At 36.3% G+C, this 23,436-nt stretch overlaps 2 pseudogenes; one reads left to right on the top strand and one right to left on the bottom strand.

Moving 5' to 3' along the window:
- Positions 1–2,635: 2,635 nt before the first annotated feature.
- Positions 2,636–4,458, bottom strand: LOC149571336 (putative aspartic proteinase GIP2 pseudogene; annotated as a pseudogene).
- A 15,592-nt stretch (positions 4,459–20,050) lies between these two features.
- Positions 20,051–21,287, top strand: LOC149571335 (putative aspartic proteinase GIP2; annotated as a pseudogene).
- Positions 21,288–23,436: the final 2,149 nt, after the last annotated feature.

Genomic DNA, 23,436 nt, shown 5'->3' with positions numbered 1-23,436 from the left:
CCGATTTCTGAAGAGAACCTTTTTTTTTGAGGAATGTGGTGAGACATTTTCTGAAGGAGGGCGATTAAGGAGAGGAGGCCGATTTTAAACAGTAGAGAAAAATGTTATTGGAGAGGGAGAAAGAACTGATAAAAAAAACTAAAGAAGGAATTAGCGATTTGGAGAGAAGAGATGTTGTTTTAAATGGGAAGGTAGATGATTTAGGAAGGAAAAAGGAGGACAAATAGCAGAGACAAGAGCTTGGATGAGAGGAAGGAAACAAATCTATTCTAGTTCATCTTTATTTTTTTAATCTTTTGTTGTGTAGCTTATGAAATAGAGGAGCCTCTGGAAACATCTTAGTAATTATTATTATAGCTAGTTCATGTTTGCTGTTATATTCTTTGTTTCCTATAGCTGGTTCATGTTTTGCTGATTATATTCCTTATGAACTTTAGAATAATTACAGCCTATCCATGTTTTTCTGTTTTGCTGTTTGGAAGGAAATAAAAATGTTAGGAAATAGATCTAAACAATATCTATTATCCAATTTTATATCTTTTGGCTTTTGGTTGTACATGCCAGTAACAGTTTGACAAGAATGGTAAGGGAGTAATTATTATTTCAGTATTTTTGTTTGGCTTTTGTTATAAAATTAACTATGATTGTTGTTCCATCAAAACATGGAGGATTTATGACAACAAAAAAAACAATTCCCAATAATAAAATCGATGTGCCTAGTAAATCAATATTCCACTATGACAGTAGGCAATGAGGTTGTAAATCCAATCATAGTAATTTAAAACTACCGTATCCTGTCCAGATTTCATTGAAAATGTTCAAAAACAAGGGAATGGGTGAAATGATGATTGATCTTACATAAAACTCTTTCCCAATTGCTTGGCTGAGTTGTTGGAATCTGATTACATATAGCTAAATATTAAACCTTCGAGTAGAGAGACCAGAAATAAAAGATAAAAACAAAATCAACGCATTTAAAATTATCCAAGATAGAAGTCAAAACTGGAATTACAAAACAGCAATAGTCATGTTTAGATTTTTATATTTTAAATTATTATCTTTTTTTTTTCAATCATTGGTAATAGTGGCTTAAGTACCAAGGAAATAAATTTCTATTAGATGGGATTGTATATTAATTTTGTGTATTTGGGAATTGGCTGGAAACTTTTTGATAGGAATGTATATTAATTTTTGTGTATTTGGAAATTGGCTGGAAACTTTGTGATAGGAAGGAAGAAAAAAAAAGATTTCAAAAAAGATTTATTGTTTTATAAGCTTAGAAATCAACTAAATTATGTTGTATTATCTTGTAGTCCAATTAAATAAATAATGAGATAGGAATCTCTATGATTAGTAGATAAATATTTTTGTCTTAAATTTTGAATGCAAAAAAAAAATGGAAGTACCACTGTTTTGGTACTTCATTTCTTTTTCTTTAAAAGAAAATCGTGATGAAATTTGATTATCTAGAAGGGTGCTGAATGTGGAATCAAAAAAGAGGGTAATTTATGGGAAATGCATTGTTTTTCCTTAGAAATTTATCTACCAGCCTTTTACACTAAACTAGTTCATGATGCTTAGCCAAGCTTGGTAAAATTTTTATGCATATGATTGAAATGCATTGGTTATTTTACATTTTTTTCCCTCTTCCATATCCTTGTGAATGTATCTACTAGACATAGGTGTAAGTAGATTAGATCACTTGGCTGCACCAGATCTTTCCGATCCAATTGTGCTGAGTTGCTAGCCTTCTCATGCCAAGGTTGGGTAGTTTTCCTTAACCAAAAAACTTCGGGGAGCTAACCACTCCATGGTTGGGCAGTAAAAGCACCTGGACCACTCTTCTGTCTCATGATAGCGGATGGATATAGTTCTGATGGCTTGGAGACGAGATTACATGCAGATGGACACTAAGGTTTGATGGCATATTATTTTATATGTTTTATGTTATATATGCTTTATATCATATGATGTACTGATGATACATTCATGTTTGACATGTAGGTCGACATAGTTCTAACAAGATGTCATGTTTACCTGTTTCATTTCCAGCATTTATACTTTGTTTTGCATATGGTCGATATGGGGTCAGCTTTGTATTATCAAGTGTATTTAGAAAAAATGGTGACATGTAATAATGATTGTGATTCTAGTTATTCTCAACTATTTGTCGATATGTATAGATTTCCATTTGGAAATGGACAATGAATTAAATCTTTATGTGAATTAAATTGACATTTGACTTTTCAAATTACATATTTTCCACATCTTGAAGTTGTTTGCTTATGTGGCAATTGTTTTGGATTCTAGTCTTTACACAAAACAACAATGATACACAATTTTTTTCTTCTTAATTATAAAAAATAATTACGCACTTTTTTCCCTATCATACTTTGTAATTAAAACTCTTCTCAATCTCTTGTACAAAACAACCTAAAATTCATTAACATGACCTTAAATGCTAAAGAGAAGTTTATTTGTCCACCCAAAATTCTTGAAACTTTAAAAATTGATATTTTTATACTCTCTATAACCATTACTGACAAAGCTTAGTCAATCTTTAAATCTTGATCCAAAGATTGAAAGTAACAGAATATCATGACGTGAAAGCAGAAACCATGTGGATTTGAAGCGGTTGAAGTAAAGTTAAAGATATCTTTTTATAAGACAAAACATGTCTTTTATATTCTCAAATAGAAGAATAATCAGTTACAAAATTTCAACCATTATTATTAGAACAACGGAATAGGTATAAATCCACTCAACATCTCTTATAATCCTTAGAATAGTCTCAACATCTGTGACAATCCTTGGAGTAGTCTTCAAAATTGAGAAGCAGATAACATTAATATGCAAAAACTAGGATTCGAAACACACATTCCAAAAAATCCAAAAGAAAACGGTTTGGAAGATAACGAGGTATGCAATCAGTGCGTCACCCGAGACAAGAATCCGTGCGCACTGAGACAACCAGCACGCAGGCACGCATTTATGTACCGAAAGAAACAGAAATCATTTGGATTTCAAGCGGCAGGAGTGAAGTTGAAGTTGGAGCACGTCGTGCTCACCCCGAGCAAGGTGGAAGAGAATCCAAGGCGAGAATGGGTCAAGTCGAAGTGCAGGAGATTATCTTGCATCTGGTGCCCTCCGATCATTATCGCCTGGCTACGCCACTCCTCCGCTTCAACGAATCCAAGACACAAAACTCCCTCGCTCACCTGCACCATGGAATTTGCCCCCGTAATTCTCCAGATCGTCTTGCTATTGTGCAACACGAGGTCGATGGCTGGTACGTCCGGCCCAACGCTGGTGGACTATACGGTGGTCGCATCGAAGCAGGCGTCAAAAGGTTTCACAGCAGCCACGCGGGAGATGCTCATCGCCACCGCTTCCTTCACAAAAGCGTCAAGAATGGCAGTATACACAGATCTTTCAACAGTTGTGTACTTAACCGCAGTGGTCAGTACTGTGCCGCCGAAACCCGGACTGTCGATCTTCAATTTGGTGGAGTTGAGAGCGACATTCTTTTCACCCACTCGGATGCCTCTAACAGAAATAAAATACTCGCTTGGAAAATTGTCGGGGCTTTTGAGAAGAGGAGTGTAAGTGAGGCGCTGAGAAACGTCTTTATTCCCGGGAAGAAAGAAGTAGGGCACCTTGCCAAAGAAGAGGACACCTGGTGCGGTGGCGGAGGGGAAACAGATGGCGAAAGTGCGAGGGAAAGAGAAGGCGGCGGACAAGAGAGAGGGCAGAGCCACTCGAGCTTTGCCGAGCCCCGCCATACCAATGACACGTGGGGCAAGAACTCCATAGAGTAGATCGGATGGAGCGCAGGTGAAGGTGAACCGGGGCAATCTGACGGTGGAAGAGAGGGCCAACACATCTTGCCCCACCTGGCCAGGCAGTCCACCATTTACGATGCTGTTGGAAGGGATTGCGCCGCATGTGTTGTTCTTGCACCCGATTTCACGAGGCCGAAATAAGCAATCCACACAACCGCCCCCTGCAGCCGAGCAAACCGCTGAGTGACAGCCAACTGGTCGGAAGGTGGAGGAGTTGTATGTGCCGCCTCCGCATTGTACCCAAACTTGATCACCTCCGAGATCCACCGTCAAAAGTTTCTTCTGAAGTGGCGTCCCTTGCTCGATTTCAGTTACATATTGCAGAGTTTTCGACTCCCGAGTGACCTTCAACACAAGCCCACTTGGCCGATTAGATGTTGCTGCTCCATCAGTGAAAGATGCACAGAATAGAGCCAAGAAGAACACAAGAACGGAAGCTATAAACTGCATCGCCATTTTGTTGCTCGCTTCAAAATCTTTCAAGTGGTGAGAAGAAGAGATGGGTAAGAATGTTAAGCAACATGGCGCAGCCATGGTATATATAGGATTTAGCAGGGTATTGAAGGTACGTACCATCGTCGAGCTTTCATTTGTTTATTTTTACCTCTTTTGTTTCTGATCGAACGGCTTAAACATCACACACTAAGGCTTGATTCTAAAAGTGTTAAATAGTCAAAATTTGACTTACTTTTCCCAGCTTAATTTTTTCCTTAATGTGTGATGTTTAAGACTAGCCGTTTCGGATATGCATACCCACGTTTCACACGTTGGACAATCATTACAACGTTTGGATATTTCAATGATACAGAAGATGTAGACCCATATAAACCTCCTTTATTGATACATTAAATTGTAGTCCCCTGTATTTCACATGGGCTTTGCATCTCTGTGTCAGACATCTGATCTTTTATATTACGATCTCCTTCTCGCCATGCTTTCTGTTTAGCAACTCGAGTAGTTGAATTTTATTCTTTCCACGTGCAAAAGCTCTGGCTTCAATATGGATTTTGCATTATATTTTTGCTTACATTACCTAGTGGGTTCGTCCCATATAACATACGGACACTAATGGCATTTTAATATTTCAAGTGTTTCCTAGTGTAGGAGATTCTTATTAATTATTTGTTGACAACTAGGATTGCCTGCATTAGGCACGTGTGGACGAAATCATAATTGCGTGGATCAGTATGAGCGGCCTTTCGAACGCGTAAGAGTTCATTGGAATAAACACTCCCCACCATTTTTTAAATCATTGCCCTTCTTTCTTTGTCTCAACGATTTCAACTTTCCTCTGTCGGTGCTCGGATGACTCCCAGTCAATTCAAACGAGAGAATAAAGTATGTGATACGGATCGTTATCTTATCTGATTCTGGATCAGAACAACTGTCACTAGAATTGGAGCTACAACAACATCCATTTGCTCCATGTGATTAACCATGTGTCATTGTATGTGCCTCATTGTATTACTTTTCAAATCTATTACTACTCTACTAGTGCAGCAGGACAATAACCTATACTAACACTTGCACCAGAGAGGTGCAGGGGTGCAAGGGGTACGCTGATAAGTTTTATTAGAAAAGAAAAATTGAAAAAATGTTAAATTAAAGTAAAGATTTCAAATTGATAGCATTGAATTTTGATACCTCTGATGTACCAATTGAGATGTCTAAAGGTTGTGAGGGATTAGCCATGACCTAGATAACCAAAATAAATGTTAAATATGAAAAAGAGAAACAATAACAACATTTATAGTACTAAATGATATTAACCTAGATAGGTCATACAAGTGAAGCAATACTGACCAAAATGTAATAGTGTGCAAATGTCATATGTACTATTTCAATGAATTCCAAAATATAATATCGTTTAAATGTCAATAGTATCATTACGACTAATTATAGCATATTAGAAAATTTAGTATATGTAAAGAAAAATGAAAGAGGCATTAAAGAAAGTAAGTACAAAAGTAATCTTTCTTTATGAACAAGAATGGCTGAAAAATAACCTATTCTCGAACAAAGAAAATTTTTTCTTTCTTTTTTTCATATCGTTGGGTTTAAATAATTACACTTGTAAACGCATTTTAATTTTACATTTTTCTCTTTTAAATGTCAAACAAGAGAAGCGGACAATAGAATACAAGAAAATGAGGGAAAAATAAAGTTTTTCTTACATGACACATGATAAAAAAAAAGTATAATAAAATGAAATACAAAACATTTGAGTATATAAATCCAACAAAACCAAACTTAATCACGATTTAAAAATATTTCAATTACACTAATAGATATGTAATGAATTTATAATTTTGAACATTTTCATGCATAATAGCTAATAAATAAAATATGAGACAATTATTCTAATAGAAAAAAGATGGTTTTCAATTACTATAATAAGTAGAAGATAACATAGCAAAAGTAGAAAATGAAATTGTTATATGTTAAATAAAATGTAATGAAATGAATATATAATTTTGAATATTTTAATTCATATTATTTAGTAAATAAATGATACAATTATTTTAAATGTAGAACTATAAGTGGAAAATTGTGAATTTTTAGTGTTTTATATTATAATCAATTTAAGAGAAAAAAATAAAAAGGTATATATGGAAACACATACTAGTAGCCTATACCTAATTTTACAAAAAAATTTAGAAATCTAGACATGTTTCTTCTCACCTTTTAATATGGAACTAAGAATGACAAAGAAAATATTTTTTAAAAAAACACTTTAGTAAACTACATTATCTTTCTATATTATTATTGTTTACATATTTGTGTGAAACTTTAGTGTTTAATATTGTAAATTAAACTAATTAAGAAAGAAAAAGTTGTATATAGAAACACATTTTGTTAGAGGAAACCCTATACCTAATTTCACAAATATTTTAGAAATATAGACATGTTTATTCTCGTAGCACATTTAATGCAGAACAATGAGTGGGATATAAGTAATAATAAATATATCCCAAAAGTGGAATTTGGGGAGACTCTAGACACTCTTTTCCTACTTAAATTATGACTTCTGGAGCCACACTTTCCAATTGCCAACTTAGCTACAGTAAATGACAAAAGAAAAACATGGTAGATGCCTTCAAATCTACAAGGCAAGGCAAGGTAGAACTCACAAGTCCAACACAGATGCTCACTGAAGATTTTGCAGTATGAAGACAAGAGAGAATGGAGAAGCACATGGGGTCAACAATTTTCTATACTCATGATTAGAGGATTGAAAGAAAGACACCATGAGTATCTTAAATGGCCAAGATTCATCCAAGTTTCCTCCACATCTATAATATCAAGCCGTCTATGGTGGCAATAAAAGATTGATACTTTATGAATCTACTTTTTACATGTATAGAAGATTTAAAAAATTATAAAGAAAGTTTCAGACTGCAATAAAAGGTCCATTATCCATGTTGATTTCTTTTGATATTTTTTAATGATATAAAATAACTTGTACTATAATATTTAAAAGAGGCTAAGCAACTCAAAATCTTAAGGAAGATTAGAATCTCATGGTTTATTAAGATTTTTGTTTGCATCAGTGTTGGATCACACTTTATGTTCCATCATAGGGATGATAGAGCTATAGGATAAAGCTTACACATCCTGATGAATCTTGATGATGCTAAATCATTAAGCATGATTCAAAATGTTAATACAAATAGGAGCCTACACACTAGATAGACCATACAATATGTTGGTTTTCATTTTCATATAGTTTTGTATGGATGGAGGAAATGCTTTGATGAATCATATATTACTTACAGAGATGAAGCATATGGAAAATGCTTCTTGTGAAAATTAAAAATTAAATAGAGAAAGAAAAAGAGGAAATTGAGAACCTGAAGCTACAAATGAAAAAGATGAAGTATATTGAAAATGCTCATACTGAGAATAGGGAAAAAACAACAAAGCAAAAGAGGAAAATGGGAACCTAAAGTTGTGACTGTCTGAAGCTACAATTGTTTGCAAAAATTCCTAGTTGATTGTCACTGGTGAATGTGGATATTGGAAATATGGAAAAAAATGTTCACTATATAGTGACCTTATTTGCAGCCCAAACATGTTATGGTGAGTGCAAAAATGCCAAATCATGAACCACTTGTCCTTTCAAATCTGATCTACCATATTAGATTTGGCTATTATTACTACTTGTTCACAATAAATGCATAGAGGTTATGGTTGTACACAACATAATTTATGGATGGTACTGGGTAGTGGATTGTTATGGCTAGACATTGATGCTAATCATAATACAAAAGATTTGATAAGATTTTTTTGATTTGTTAAGATTTTTTTTCATTATGAAAGTAGATGAGTGAAGCTAGAGATGAACGATACAACTTATTTGCACATCTCAATTTGTCAGACATCAATTAATAACATCAAGTGACATAAAGAAAGAGCAATGATAAGGTGAAGTATGATCAGGTGATGGGAAAACTACTGATTGAAGATGGTATACAGTGATAGTAATTTGCTAGTGAAGATGGTTTGCAGGTATGAGATGATTTTAGGTTGCAAGCAACCTCATAGGGAATGCCTATCTGCTAATAAAGGACTGGCCTCACACCATTTAGCATATGAATGCACCTACTTATGTAAACAATTTTGTCCATTTATGATGGCCCTTCTTTACATCATCTTCTTCTTCCTACTTGTTAGTATTGGGTAGCTTGGACAGTTGTTCGTCCATAAGTGATTGATTGGCAAATAATTGTTAGAGTTACAAAAAATATTTGTTAATTAATTGACTCCTAGAAGCCACTAGTAACCTATTGGTTAGGTTGTTTTAATCGAGAAGCGACTAGAAATTTATTGGTTAGGAAACAACTAGAAACCTCTTGGTTAAGTAGTATAAAAGGGGGCCAAGGGAGGCATTTGGGGAACAAAACAAAATGGAGAACAACAAGAATTGTAGAAGCATTTGCAATGTTAGCAAATGAAATGTCCCTTTACTGATTTTTCATGGTATTTCCAGCCTCAAATTAGATCTTTAAAATCAAACAACCAATATTACAAAGATCTGCCAATTTCCCAATAAAACCCAAATCGGGTATGTCCAAATTAGTGCCAAAAAACTTCACAACTTCACAAATTATTAATAAATCTGAGAATGGACATTTGTATAGAAATTTCAGCAGAATAACAACCTACAAAATGACATTTCCAGATTTGTATAGCTTTAACACAACAGCTCACAAATGTAAGACAAAACTATGCTCAATCGGGCTCCCGAAATTAACATACAATGCCCGGAAACACCACAAAAACACCCATAAACTATCCCAGAAGTTTAATCATGACCCAATACATATATTCAGCTCTATTTTAATATCTTAAAGTCTGAAATACAGCAGAAACCCAAACTGATATGAAACACTCGACTGAAATCACCAAACTCAAACCAAAAACAATCCCGAAAACCCACAAATCGGCACTATTCAGCACAAAGGCAAACTCTGTATGAGCATGCACATGGAATGGCTTCAAAATCCCGTCTTTAGCCTTCCTGGAAACCTGCAAACTCCCGTTCTTGGGTCTCCTTCTCCACAGGTTTGGCAGCCTCTGAAGAACAATAAGAAAATTAGCAAAAATCAAGTTCTGGAGTGAGTCCAAAATGCCTCCAAACCCCTTTTAAAGAGGGAATAACCCTAAATCACGTCCAAAAGGGGTTAATAAAATATAATTTAATAATAATTTTTATTTATTAGTCCATTGGTTTCCAAAGATTAGCCCCTTTTTTCCGACTTCACCTTTTTGGAGCCTGCCTGCCTTAGCAAAGTTTTTTTTAAAAATTATTTGAATAGGGGACATGACAAGTCCTCCCCTCCCAAATATTGCTTGTCCTCAAGAAATGAAGGTTGGAATTCTTAAGAATATGTGCTCCTTCCCAAGTTGCATCCTCTAGTGGTAATCCTTTCCATTTGACCAAATGCTCTATGACGCTCCTATTTCTCAACCTTTTCTCTCTTGTATCCAAAATCTCTTCTAGTATCAAAACTAATTTCCCTTCATCATCAAGAGGTGGTAATTCTGTAGATACTATGGTTTGCTGGCCTAGAACCTTCTTTAAGCAAGATACATGAAAAATATTATGTATTTTGCTGTTTGGTGGGAGCTCCAATTCATAAGCTACCTCTCCTACCTTCTTGATGATTTTATAAGGTCCATAGAACCTTGGCTTGAGTTTCTCTGCCCCACTCCTCTTCAAGGTGCTTTGCTTATATGGCTGCAACCTAACAAATACCAAATCTCCCACCTCAAAAGATCTTTCAATCCTTTTCCTGTCAGCATATATCTTTTGTTGGTTCTGTGCATGTTGTAGATTATCCTTGAGGGACCTTATTATGTCTTGGCTTTGCTTGATGAAATCACTTACTGGGGGTACTCTGCTATCGGAAAGTATTAGATCAACAAAGGAAAGGGAATCATAACCATAAAGAGAACGAAAAGGAGGCATACCAATAGACATGTGATGAGATGTATTGTAACAATACTCCCCTAGGTGTAACCATTTCACCCAAGCATGTTGTTGATTGGAAACATAGTTCCTCAAATATCCCTCTATCCATTTATTAACTATCTCTGTTTGTCCATCTGTTTGAGGGTGATAGCTAGTACTAGGAGTGAGTTCAGTTCCTGCCAAATGAAAGAGCTCCTTCCAAAAAGAGCTGAGGAATCTATTGTCCTGGTCACTAACAATGTTTCTAGGCAAACCATGTAATCTAAAAATTTCCTTGAAGAACAATTCGGCCACTTGTGATGCCTTGAAATCAGATGTGATAGGAAAGAAATGTGCATACTTAGTTAGTCTATCTACCACCACATATATGCAATCCTTACCTTGAACCTTGGGCAACCCAGTGATGAAATCCATGGAAATACTTTCCCATTTTTGTTCGGGAATAGGAAGTGGCTGCAACAACCCTATAGGAAAATTTTGCTCACTCTTGCTTTGTTGGCATACCATACATTCCTTAATGTGTTTAAGGACATCCTCCTTCATACCCTTCCATGAAAACCAATCTCGAATTTGCCTGTATGTCTTGAAGTATCCCTGATGACCAGCCAAAGGTGTGTCATGAAAGGCCCTCAATATCCTCTCCTTAGTTTTTGACCCTGGCACTAAGAAGATCCTGTTCTTGTAATAAATCAATTCATCAACAACCTTGTACCTGTTATCATCCACTAACTTATCCAAAATCTTGGTGGCAAATAAATCTTTAGCATACTCTAAAATTATGGAGACTTTCCAATCAACAGAGATAGATGATAAGGAACACAAAGTGGGCTTTCTTGAGAGAGCATCAGCAACCACATTATTCTTTCCTTTCATGTATTCAATATCAAAATCATAAGCTTGCAATTTGCTTACCCATTTTTGTTGACGATCATTCAAATCCCTTTGGTTCAAGAAGAACCTGAGGCTATTATGGTCTGTCTTTACAATGAATCTCCCACATACCAAATATTGTCTAAACTTATGAAGTGCATGCATGATTGCCAACATTTCCTTATCATAGATGGAGTAACCTTTCTCTGATTGATTTAATTTTATACTCTCAAATGCTATTGGATGTCCCCTTTGAGTTAGGACAGCCCCTATACCTTCTCCAGAAGCATCACATTCAACAACAAAAGGTAAAGAGAAATCTGGAATTGCAAGCACAGGGCATGAACTCATTACCTCCTTAAGCTTATCAAATGTTTTTTGTGCCTCTTCTGTCCAAACAAAAGCTCCTTTCTTTGTCAAATCAGTCAAGGGGGCAGCAAGCTGAGAAAATCCCTTGGAAAATCTCCTATAGTAGCTACACAACCCGAAGAAACCTCTCAACTGTGTAAGATTAGTGGGTGGAGGCCAATCCAAAATTGCCTGAATTTTTTGTTGATCAACCTGTACTCCTTTAGAGCTTATAATATGTCCCAAATATAGGATCTCTGTCAAACCAAACTCACATTTAGATAGCTTAGCATAGAAGGATTGCTGCTCCAAGATTCTCAAAACAGTGTCTATGTGCTTTAGATGCTCTTCCCATGTTTTACTGTATATCAAGATATCATCGAAAAATACCAAAACAAATTTTCGAAGATGCTGACTGAATACCTTATTCATACAAGATTGGAATGTTGTAGGTGCATTAGTGAGTCCGAATGGCATAACAAGAAATTCAAAGTGCCCATAGTGACATCTGAAAGCAGTCTTTTCCACATCTTCACTCCTCATTCTGATTTGATGGTAGCCTGATCTTAAGTCAATTTTTGAGAAGTATACAGCACCATGTAACTCATCAATGAGTTCATCTATGTGTGGTATGGGATACCTATTTTTTATGGTCTTCTTGTTTAGAGCCCTGTAGTCTATACACATTCTCATTGTACCATCATTTTTCTTGACAAGTACCATAGATGATGCAAATGGACTAGAGCTAGGCCTTATGAATCCCATGTCCAGGAGTTCTTTAATAGTTTTTTCAATTTCTTCCTTATAATCTCTTGGATGGCGGTATGGGGTTGTTATAACTGGTTTGACACCCTGTTCTAACTCTATAACATGCTCAAAACCTCTATCTGGTGGTAATCCTGGAGGCAAATCATTGAAAACTATACTATGCTTATCAAGAATATTTTGAATTTCAAAATGGAAATTACCTTGATTCTTTGGAGAGCTTGTTGGTTGGATTATGACTCCTACTGCCCATGTTACTTGTCCTCTTCAAAAAGTCCTCTCCATCCTCTTTGCAGAGACCGCCTTAGGTGCTCCATTCGATAACCCTCTCAATATGACTTCTTTCCCATTGGAATGAAATTTAAACTCCATAGTTTGATGGTTCATGTAATAGCCTCCGATAGAGTGCAACCATTGAACACCCAATACAAGATCTGTCTCCCCAATACCAACCACATAGAAGTCATCACATAACTCATAATCTCCTAAGGTCATCTTGAGTTGTTTCACCACCCGTGTGCAAGGCATAGTGAATCCATCAGCTACAGTAACATTGAATCCCTCAAAATCTTCTGCTTTAAGCCCTCTTTTCATGACAAATCCCTCATCAATAAAATTGTGAGTTGCGCCACTATCAAGAAGAACGGTCAACCTTTGCCCTACTAGTACCCCTCGAATTCGGAAGGGATGGTATCTTGGGACTCCTGATAATGCTGCTAAAGTGCCATCCTTGCTGATTTCTTTTCCTTTCTCTTCGTCTACCTCCTCCTTAGTATCATGAAATTCCTCATGCTCATCTGAATCAGATTCTGAAGCAACTTCAATATAGTGCACTTGACCTTTCCCCAAACATCTGTGTCCTGGAACCCATGGTTCTCTACAAGTAAAACAAAGCTTTTTCCTTCGTAATTCACTCCTAGTCTCTTCATCCACCTTCTTTTTTGCCACATTTGTCACATCTTTTAGTGGTACTGTTGGGAAAGTCTTTTTCTGAAAATTTCCCTTATGTTGCCAAAGATTTGGGGGTTTTTGATTAGTGATTGATTTCATAGGCACACAAGTTTCAAGTTGCAAGCTTCTTTTGATAGCTTCCTGTAAGGTTGAGGGTGAGAAAGCCTTAACCAAACCCTTAACAGAATCTTCTAAACCATCAAGAAAAAGATAAACGATCCTCTTTTCACTCATATCAGGTACCATAACAGCCACTTTTTGAAATTCTTCTATATACTCATTAACTGATTTGGTTTGCTTCAACTTTGACAATTCTTTAAAGTACTCTTCATCATCCTTGAGGTCAAATCTATCTATCACTCTTTGACTGAAATCTTCAAATGTAGTTACCTGATCATGACCTTGAGTAGTCATTCCATGATACCACCAATCATAGGCTGCATCTTCCAAGTGTAGACTTGCAAATTGAACAACATCACTCTCTTTCATGGGGTTAAGTGTGAAAAATGTTTGTAATTTTTGTAGCCATGCTCTAGCTGAAATTTTATTTGTTCCATCAAAAGTAGGTGCTGTAAACTTGCTTATTTTATTTTTGAGCTCTCTTCCACTTGTGTCATGATCCCTCCTGTTCTCTTTCTTGGGCATCAAAGTGTTCATTATATCCACATATTCTCTAAAAGGAACTGAACTACGAAAGTCATCATCTAAACCGTTATAAGTAGCTCTTAATGTAATCAAGTTACCTGTAACCTCTTCCACTAGATTAATGGTTGGATTTGGTACTGGTGTCTCATCTGCAAGCAAGAAGATAGTTTTGGTTGATTTAGATGGTGTGGATCTCCCATTTCTTGGGTCCTCTGAAGTACTCCCTTTCTCATTAATAGATGCAATTCCTTGTAATTTTTCTGTCAATATTCACAAAGCCTCTCTAGTTTCCGCCAAACCATCCACTGTTTGCTTCTGAGTATTTTGGATGTCTTGGAAGAATTTCTTTGCCATCTCATCTGGATCAGCCATACTTTTTTCTTCCTTGGATTTTGTACTTTTGCTTTCAACTGGGGGTTTGATCAAAATTTCTTTATTCTTTTCTCGCTGCAAATATCTTTTTTCTCTTTCACTTAGTTGCATGTGATCATAAATTTTGACCTGCAACCAATTAGAAGCAACATGCAACCATAAAATATGACATGCAAGATCTGGGTAGTTGTCAAAACTGACATGCAAGATCTGGGTAGTTTCTTAAAACTGACATGCAACTTCTACAAACCCTCAGGCTGGCAAGATCACGGCTCTGATACCACTGAAATGTCCTTTTACTTATTTTTCATGGTATTTCCAACCTCAAATTAGATCTTTAAAATCAAACAACCAATATTACAAAGATCTGCCAATTTCCCAATAAAACCCAAATCGGGTATGTCCAAATTAGTGCCAAAAAACTTCACAACTTCACAAATTATTAATAAATCTGAGAATGGACATTTGTACAAAAATTTCAGCAGAATAAAAGCCTACAAAATGACATTTCCAGATTTGTATAGCTTTAACACAACAACTCACAAATGTAGGACAAAACTATGCTCAATCGGGCTCCCGAAATTAACATACAATGCCCGGAAACACCACAAAAACACCCATAAACTATCTCAGAAGTTTAATCATGACCCAATACATATATTCAACTCTATTTTAACATCTTAAAGTCTAAAATACAGCAGAAACCCAAACTGATATGAAACACTCGACTGAAATCACCAAACTCAAACCAAAAACAATCTCGAAAACTCACAAATCGGCACTATTCAGCACAAAGGCAAACTCTGTATGAGCATGCACATGGAATGGCTTCAAACTCCCATCCTTGGCCTTCCTGAAAACTTGCAAACTCCCGTTCTTGGGTCTCCTTCTCCACAGGTTTGGCAGCCTCTGAAGAACAACAAGAAAATTAGCAAAAATCAAGTTCTGGAGTGAGTCCAAAATGCCTCCAAACCCCTTTTAAAGAGGGCATAACCCTAACTCACGTCCAAGAGGGGTTAATAAAATATAATTTAATAATAATTTTTATTTATTAGTCCATTGGTTTCCAAAGATTAGCCCCTTTTTTTCGACTTCACCTTTTTGGAGCCTGCCTGCCTTAGCAAAGTTTTTTTTTATAAATTATTTGAATAGGGGACATGACAGCAAATGCGTTTGCAGTGATAGAAAATAGTCTTGCAATGTTAGCAAGGGTGTAATGATAGCGTTAGGGATAGCAGTGGGGAATATCAGTAGGAGAATTGAGGAGGTTGCCAGAATTTTGCTAGTGAGAGGCAAGGAATTTTGTATCTCTTGATTTGTTGAAGTTAATATATTTTCCATCTATAGAACTAGTTTTCCCTTAGAGTTTTTTTCAGGGACAATTTGTCCAAAAATATTGTGTTCTTTGTGTTTTGAATTTCTTTTCATATTTTATTGATAAAGTTGCATTTGTGTTATTTTTCGATATTAGTTGGGAATTTATTTTTGGTAGTTTAATAATTGTTTATGATAGGAGATTAATAATCAGTGGTTGCAATACTATTAATTTCCACATGGTATCGGACTAGTGTTGAGGGTGGAAGAGTTTTTCCGTATAAAAAAAATTAAGGGTTTATATAACCTAGGTTGATCTCTTTAGAATTATTATTGCCTTAATCCCTTGAGATGGATTTAGTTAGTTTGAGAGATTATGATAGATTGGATGGTGCCTCAAATTTTGGTGTTTGGAAGGCCAAAAAAAATTTAATTTTGGAAGAGAATAGTATCAAGGATTATGTTACCAGTGTTGTACCTATACCAATGGATGCAACATAGCTTGCAGCATATAAGAAGGGCGATGTCAAGGTGAGGAGGAATATCCTTGATGGTGTCAAGGATCATATTGTTCCACATATCTCAAAGCTAGATACAACGAAGAAGATGTGGGACACCATTTTGAATCTATACCAGAATGCTACCACTAACAGGAAGATGATTCTCAGAGAGAAGTTGAAGAATACCCAAATGAACTAGGGAGAAGATGTTACAAGTTACCTCACTAGGCTTAGATTTTTCAAGGATGAGTTAGCAATTGTTCAAGATAGTCCTAGTGATGATGAGCTAGTGAGAATAACCCTAAATGGGTTTTCTAAATAGTGGAGTGTCTTTGTTCAAGTTGTTAGTGGACAAGATACCTTACTAAGTTGGGATTGACTATGGACTGATTTCACTTAGGAGGATTTTAGACTAAATCTTGTCAATGGGGCCAAGGAGAGTCAGAAAAGTGAGGTGGAATAGGAAAACATTACCCTACGGGGCAAGAGAAAGAAAAGAAAGGATCTAGCAAAGGATCAAACTCACAAAGTGAGAAGAAGAAGAAGGACCTTTCTAAGGTCAAGTGCTTTGGATGTCACAAGTATGGTCACTATGTCAGTGATTGCCTAGAAAGGAAGAAGGCAAAGAAGAAGGTGGCAGCTTTAGCAAGTGTAGATGAACTCTCCAGTAGAATGGAAGATGAGTTTGCACTGATAGCTTGTATGGTGAGCTTAAACTCATAGACTATCTGGTATATAGATAGTGGGGCATCATTTCATATGACAAGAGTTAAAGAAGTATTCTAGTTATATGGAGGAGAACACCAATATCCAGATTTCTATGGGAAATTTTTTCAAACTCAACCCAATTGGGAAAGGGACTGTTCAGTTTTAGAGGGAGAATGGAAAGATAATTCTAGTTCATGATGTGTTGCATGTGCTAGGATTAGGTATGAATTTTTTTTCCATATCTATTCTTTAGGATAGGGGGTATAATGTGCTCTTTAGAGAGACACGTGTTGATTAAGCACAAGGATTGGAAATCACCCATAACTATATGAGTTAGGAGTGATCATCTTTATAGGTTGCAGTTTGACACTCCTAAGGCACTCATGAGTAGTTGTAATCCTAGAAATCTTGGAGAGCTATGGCATAGGAGGATGGGCCATATTCATCATGGAGCACTCAAATTGCTTCGTGAGACAATGACAGGTGTTCCAGAGATGAGCACAAAGCATGATGATGTATGTAAAGGATGCATGTTGGGGAAGTTTGTGAAAGCATCTTTTCCAAGGAGTGACACTAGATCTAAAGGTGTTCTTGATCTAGTACATTCAAATGTATGTGGACCAATGTCGACAAAGTCTATCAGAAGATATGAGTTCTATGTTACTTTTATCAATGATTTCTCCTAGAAGACCTGGATATACTTCTTGAAGACCAAGGATGAGGTTTTTAGTTGGTTCCAAGAGTTCAAGGGTCTATTGGAGAACTCAACAAGAAAGAAGATAAAGGTCCTTCAGTCAGACAATGGAGGCGAATACAAAAGAAATAACTTCCAAGAGTTTTATACTAGGGAAGGAATCAAGAGAGAGTGGACTATTCCTTACAATCCATAGTAGAATGAAGCTGCTGAGAGGAAGAATCATTCTATATCAAAGGTGGCAAGATCTATGGTACATGACTAGGATATGCCCCACTACTTATGAGTAGAAGTGTGCAGTACAACATTCTACATTTAGAATAGGGTTCCACACAAAGTACTAGGGAGGATGACACCAGAGGAAGCTTTTAGAGGTAAGAAGCCTGATGTTAGCCATTTTAGAATATTTGGGAGTTTGGCATATTGTCATATTCCAGGTGATACATGTACCAAGTTACATCAAACTACAGAGAAGGGGTACTTTGTTGGGTACAGTGAACCCTCAAAGGCATATAGGATTTTTATCCCAGAGACTAGAAGAATTGTTGTCAGACATGATGTCAAGTTAATGGAGGACAAGGCATTTAGAAGGTCTGGAGATTTTCCAGCAGATGATCAGAGTGAGCAGCCAATAGAAGCTCCAAGGCCTAGTCAAGGGAAGCAATGCACAAGTATAGTTACTAGTACAAGTATAGGCTCAGGTGGTGAAGTTTCACAAAGCATAGAGTAGCATGTGCAATAGGAAATGTATCTAGAAGGCTTAGATGTTGAGATTTCATCCTCTATAGTTGGCAGCAGGAACCGTGAAGTTCAAGAGACACTGAGGGATACTCAAAAGCTTGTGGGAGCTCCTAGGAAGAGTACTAGATAGCGGAGACAACCATCCAAGTTCAATGACTATGTGGCATTAGTTAGTTAGTTGGTAGATAGTGAAGCTTCCAACTATCAAGAGGTTATAGAGCATCAGGTATGGTGAGATGCTATGGCTGAGGAGTATAACTCAATAATGTAGAATGATGTGTGGGAGGTAATGCCTAGACCAACAAATAGGGTAGTAGTTGGATCACATTGGATCTATAAGATAAAGTATGGTGTAGATGGTAGCATCAAGAAATACAAGGCAAGGTTCATGGCCAAGAGGTTTTCTCAGAAGGAGGAAATAAAATACGAGGAGACACCTACTCCAGTGGCCAAGTATACATCTATATGACATGTGATCTTGTTTGTAGCATAGATGGGATGGAAGATCCATCAAATGGATGTCAAGACACCATTCCTTAATGGTGATTTAAAGGAGGAGGTATACATAGAGCAACCAGAAGACTTTGTAGCACACAAAAAAGAGATCCATGTGTGCAGATTGATTAGATATGTTTGAGGTGAAGGTATCAGGTTGATTTGGGCTTTACAAATGTAGATTAGGTAGGAAGTACAATGGACAAAATGAGCACTTTAGGGTGTTGTTTTACTTTGGGATCAGGAGTTGTATCTTGGTTCAGTAGGAAGCAGAAATCTGTGGCTCTGAGTTCAGCAGAAGCATAATATATAGTAGCTAGCATGGTGCCATGTTAAGCTATATGGCTTTAGAAGTTGTTAGTAGCCTTGTTTGGTTAGAAGGTTGAGACTATTGTGATACATTGCGACAATCAAAGTTGCATCAAGTTGTCTAAGAATCTAATATTTCATGATAGGTCTAAACATATAGATATTAGATATCACTTCATCAAATATTGTGTACAATGGGGAGTTGTTCAGCTACAATACATACCTACAGAGGAGCAGGTAGTAGACATTCTGATGAAGGCATTGGGGAAAGAAAAATTAATCTTCTTCAGAGATAAGTTAGGTGTCATGTAGAACAACTTCCTCATTAAGAAGGAGTGTTAGTTTTAGGTAGCTTGGATAGTTGTTTGTCTATATGTGATTAATTGGAAAATAATTGTTAGAGTTACAAAAAATATGTGTTAATTAATTGACTCCTTCTAGAAGCCACTAGTAACCTATTGGTTAGGTTGTTTTAATCAAGAACTGACTAGAAACTTCTTGGCTAGGAAACAACTAGAAACTTCTTGGTTGAGTTGTCTTGATCAAGAAGCAACTAGAAACCTCTTGGTTAAGTGGTATAAAAGGGGGTCAAGGGAGGTATTTGGAGAATAGAATAGAACAGTGAACAACAAGAGTTGCAGAAGCATTTGTAGTGTTAGCAAATGAGTTTGTAGTGATAGCAAACAGTCTTGCAGTGTTAGCAAGGGTGCAGTGATAGTGTTGGGGATAGTAGTGGGGAATATCAGTAGGAGAAATTAGGAGGTTGTCTGAATTCTACCAATGAGAGGCAAGGAATTTTGTATCTCTTGTTTTGCTGAAGTTAATATTTTTTCCATCTGCAGAACTAGTTTTCCCTTAGGGGTTTTTCCAAGGACAATTTGTTTGAAAATATTGTATTTTTTGTGTCTGAATTTCTTTCCATATTTCATTGGTGAAGTTGCAGTTGTGTTATTTTTTGATATTAGTTAAGAATTTATTTTCAACAATTTAATAATCATTTACAATAGAAGATTAATAATCAATGACTACAACAGTGTTAATTTTCACACTGTTTTTAGCCTATTCAACTGCAGATCAGGTGTCGACTGTGGTTGCTTCACTCTCAAAAGACTCCACAACACTGCAATATATAATAGAAATTTAGCAAGGGACTCCCCTCAAGAAACAATGATTGGTGGTTGATCTCTTTGGAGACTTCCTATGGCTTCACTACAACATTATGACGTACAAATCATCCACATACCTTCCCATCCCCTACCACACTCCTCTCTGCACCACCTTTAGTTCTGTCATCTTCGGCTGTGGCGACTGCTCCAATGTGCCCCTTGGAACAAAATCACGCAGAAACAACGGTTGCAATGAATGGGGTGATGGGGACTCAGATATTTAACACAAAGCTCTCCCAAGACGCTCTTGCGCTCTCTCCCATGGGTGGAAAGGGGGCATCCTTGCCATCCAAAATAGTCGTCGCCCAATTCACTTTTTCCTGCACTCCTTCCACTATACTTCGGGGCCTAGAAAAGGGGGCTGCAAGAATGGCAGGCTTAAACTGGGTGCCTCTCACTCTACCCTTATAGCTCACCGTGGCCCTCAATTTAGAAAGGAAATTCGGCCTATGCCTTCCCACCAGCACTGCTCTAGGAGCCATCTTCTTTGGCACCCTGCCTTATCTCCTATCCATCAATCTCAATTACACCTTCCTCTTCACTCCCAAGTACCCTAGAGAATATTACCTGAATGTTAAGAGCCTTCAATTGAATGGAAAGAAATTGGCCATCAATCTGGATCTACTAAGGTTGAATTTGTAGGGTAGCGACAGGACAAAGCTGAGCACAGTGGTGTTGTACACATAGGTTGCGATGCTCATCTATGCCACAATCTGTGACACATTCATTAAGGAAGCGGAAGACACGGGCATCTCTCACGTGTAGTTGGTAAAGCCTTTTGATGCCTGCTTTAATGCCACGACAGTGGGCTCCACTAAAACTAGACCAATCGTGCCTTTCATCGATTTGGTCTTGGATAACGAGTTTGTGTTCTGGAGGATTTATGGGGCCAATTATGTGGTCAAGGTGAAAGAGGGGGTAATGTGTCTGGCTTTCATAGATGTAGGAGAGTCTCCCAGGACATCGATTGTGGTGGGAAGTCATCAGTTGGTGGACAACCTACTACAGTTCGACCTGATTGAGTCAAAACTATATTTCAACTCATCGTTGCTCGCCTCCGACATTATGTGCTCCAAGTTCAATTTTAATTAAGATTCATTTGCAGATTGGGGGGGCGCCATGTCATTCACGTTATCAAAATTAAGTGATCGATGATACGCTTAATTTGGTTTATCAGGAGTTGATGTGAAGTTGACGCAGACCAAAATATATGCTAATTACACCGATAGGTGTCCTACAATGGAAGAACGATCATGAAAATTCCATGTCCATGATCAGTGATAATTGATGACAACTATAACTTTTGCAATGATATTTCTCTATGATAATTAATCTGCAACTATGACTTTTGCAATGATCTTACTCTACCCACTTCGAATCCCTACTCATTCCTCATCAAACACCCAAACAAAATCGTCACCGTTGTAACCAGAGCCACATTCAGCTACAACAATGCTACTCTAATGATGGAAGTAATGGTGGGAAATCTGCCATAGAGGCAAAAAATGGTGGTAGACACTGGCAATGAGCTGTCATGGCTGAGCTGCCTACTAGGAGCAGCCGATTCCACCTTCAACCCATCTTTCTCATCATCCTACATTTCAATCCCCTACGACTCTTCAATCTGCATAGAGAAGATGACAGATTTTCTGGTCCTGGCAAACTCTAACAAAAAGAAGCTCCGCCATTATATCTACTCCTAAGTTGACAGCTCTGACAATGAGGGAACTCTCACGGTCGATTTCATCACTTTTTTGGCACTGAAAATCCTAGTCTTTGTATTCGGTAGCTCAGTTTTGGCCCCCATGGCGGAAACCCCTGGTCTCATGGGGCTTAACAAGGGGGCACTATCTTTGATTTCGTAGCTTAATATTAATCGGCAATAACTACTTGCTAATAACAACATGTTGACTTTTCCATTGATCTTTCTGCAATAAATAACAACTATAGTTTGACACTTTTTTTTTCAGCAATAAAGTTTGACATATATTCATGGTTCTTTGTTTTAACCCTTCAAAGACTTGCACTCTATCATCATTTTTCAACTACAACCATAGTTCAATAATAAATACTTTTGGTTGACAACTCTAGTTCTCCATTTTAACCCTCTAAAGACTTACTCTATCATCATTTTTCAACTACAACCATAGTTCACAATTTAATACATCTAGCTGATAACTCTAGTTCTCCATTTTAACCTTTCAACTACTTGTAGTGTATCATCAGTTTTCAACAAAATTAGAAACATTGTTACAAAAAAAATCTTATAAATGGTAAATCTACCATTAACTCTTCACACACAATAGCCTCTCAAAAGTCGAGTGCATGGGTTAGTGAATTTGTATTTTCTTTTTATTATTTTGAATAAGTTTTGTTCAAATGTATTATTTTACATCAGTTTCTTCCAACAATCAGATCATTTGGATATATTTTTTTCTACTCTATTATATATGTGTTCCTAGATTTTATAATTTATTATATTATGAAATTCTTTCTAAAATATGTGAAGTTGTTCATGAGAACGTTGATGAGTGTGCACTAAAACCAATGCTTGGCCATTGTTGGCTTGACCATGAGCTTGAAGAGAGTCATAAATCTCTCCACTCACATTCCTCATAAACATCTTCAAAAGTGAAAATTATTGTGATAATCTCTCAATCGCTACTATACTATATTTTAAAAAAAGAAAAAAGCTTCCAGTGTTATTTTTAGATTCAAAAATTTTCCCCAAATTTATACAAAAAAAAAAAAAACAGCTTTAGTGCTATCTTTAGATGCCAATATTTTTTGTCATGGTAGATTTACATTTTTATAGTTTTTATTTTTTCAATAAAAAATGATATAATTTTTTAATCATTACATGTTATCTTTCCAAAGTTTTTTGTAATTTATAAATTGAAAATTAATTTTTACTCATATAAGATATAGATACAAAATAAATTTAAGATTAATTTTAATATTTACTTGACAAAATTTTTTTTAATATATTATATTTAGTTTTCTTATACTTAGCTTTAATTTGTATCTATTATTGTAAATGGTTTAGGATTTCATAAATTATATTATTTTAAAATTTATTCATTCGGATTTGTTTTCCTCTAATTTTTTCAAAACGTAAACAACTTAAGTGCTATTTTTAGATGGAGATTATTTTTTTCCATATTAGATTTACGTTTTTTGGTTTTTCTATTTTTGTTTTTTAATTAGTGTAAAAAATGGTATAATTTTTTAATTATTAGGT

The sequence above is a fragment of the Cupressus sempervirens genome, chromosome 2 (genome assembly GCF_028749045.1).
Source record: "Cupressus sempervirens isolate cs-2001-9-10 chromosome 2, ASM2874904v1, whole genome shotgun sequence".
NCBI classification, from domain to species: domain Eukaryota; kingdom Viridiplantae; phylum Streptophyta; class Pinopsida; order Cupressales; family Cupressaceae; genus Cupressus; species Cupressus sempervirens.
Note: the sequence above shows the minus strand (reverse complement) of the source record. Positions and strands in the feature narration are given on the sequence as shown.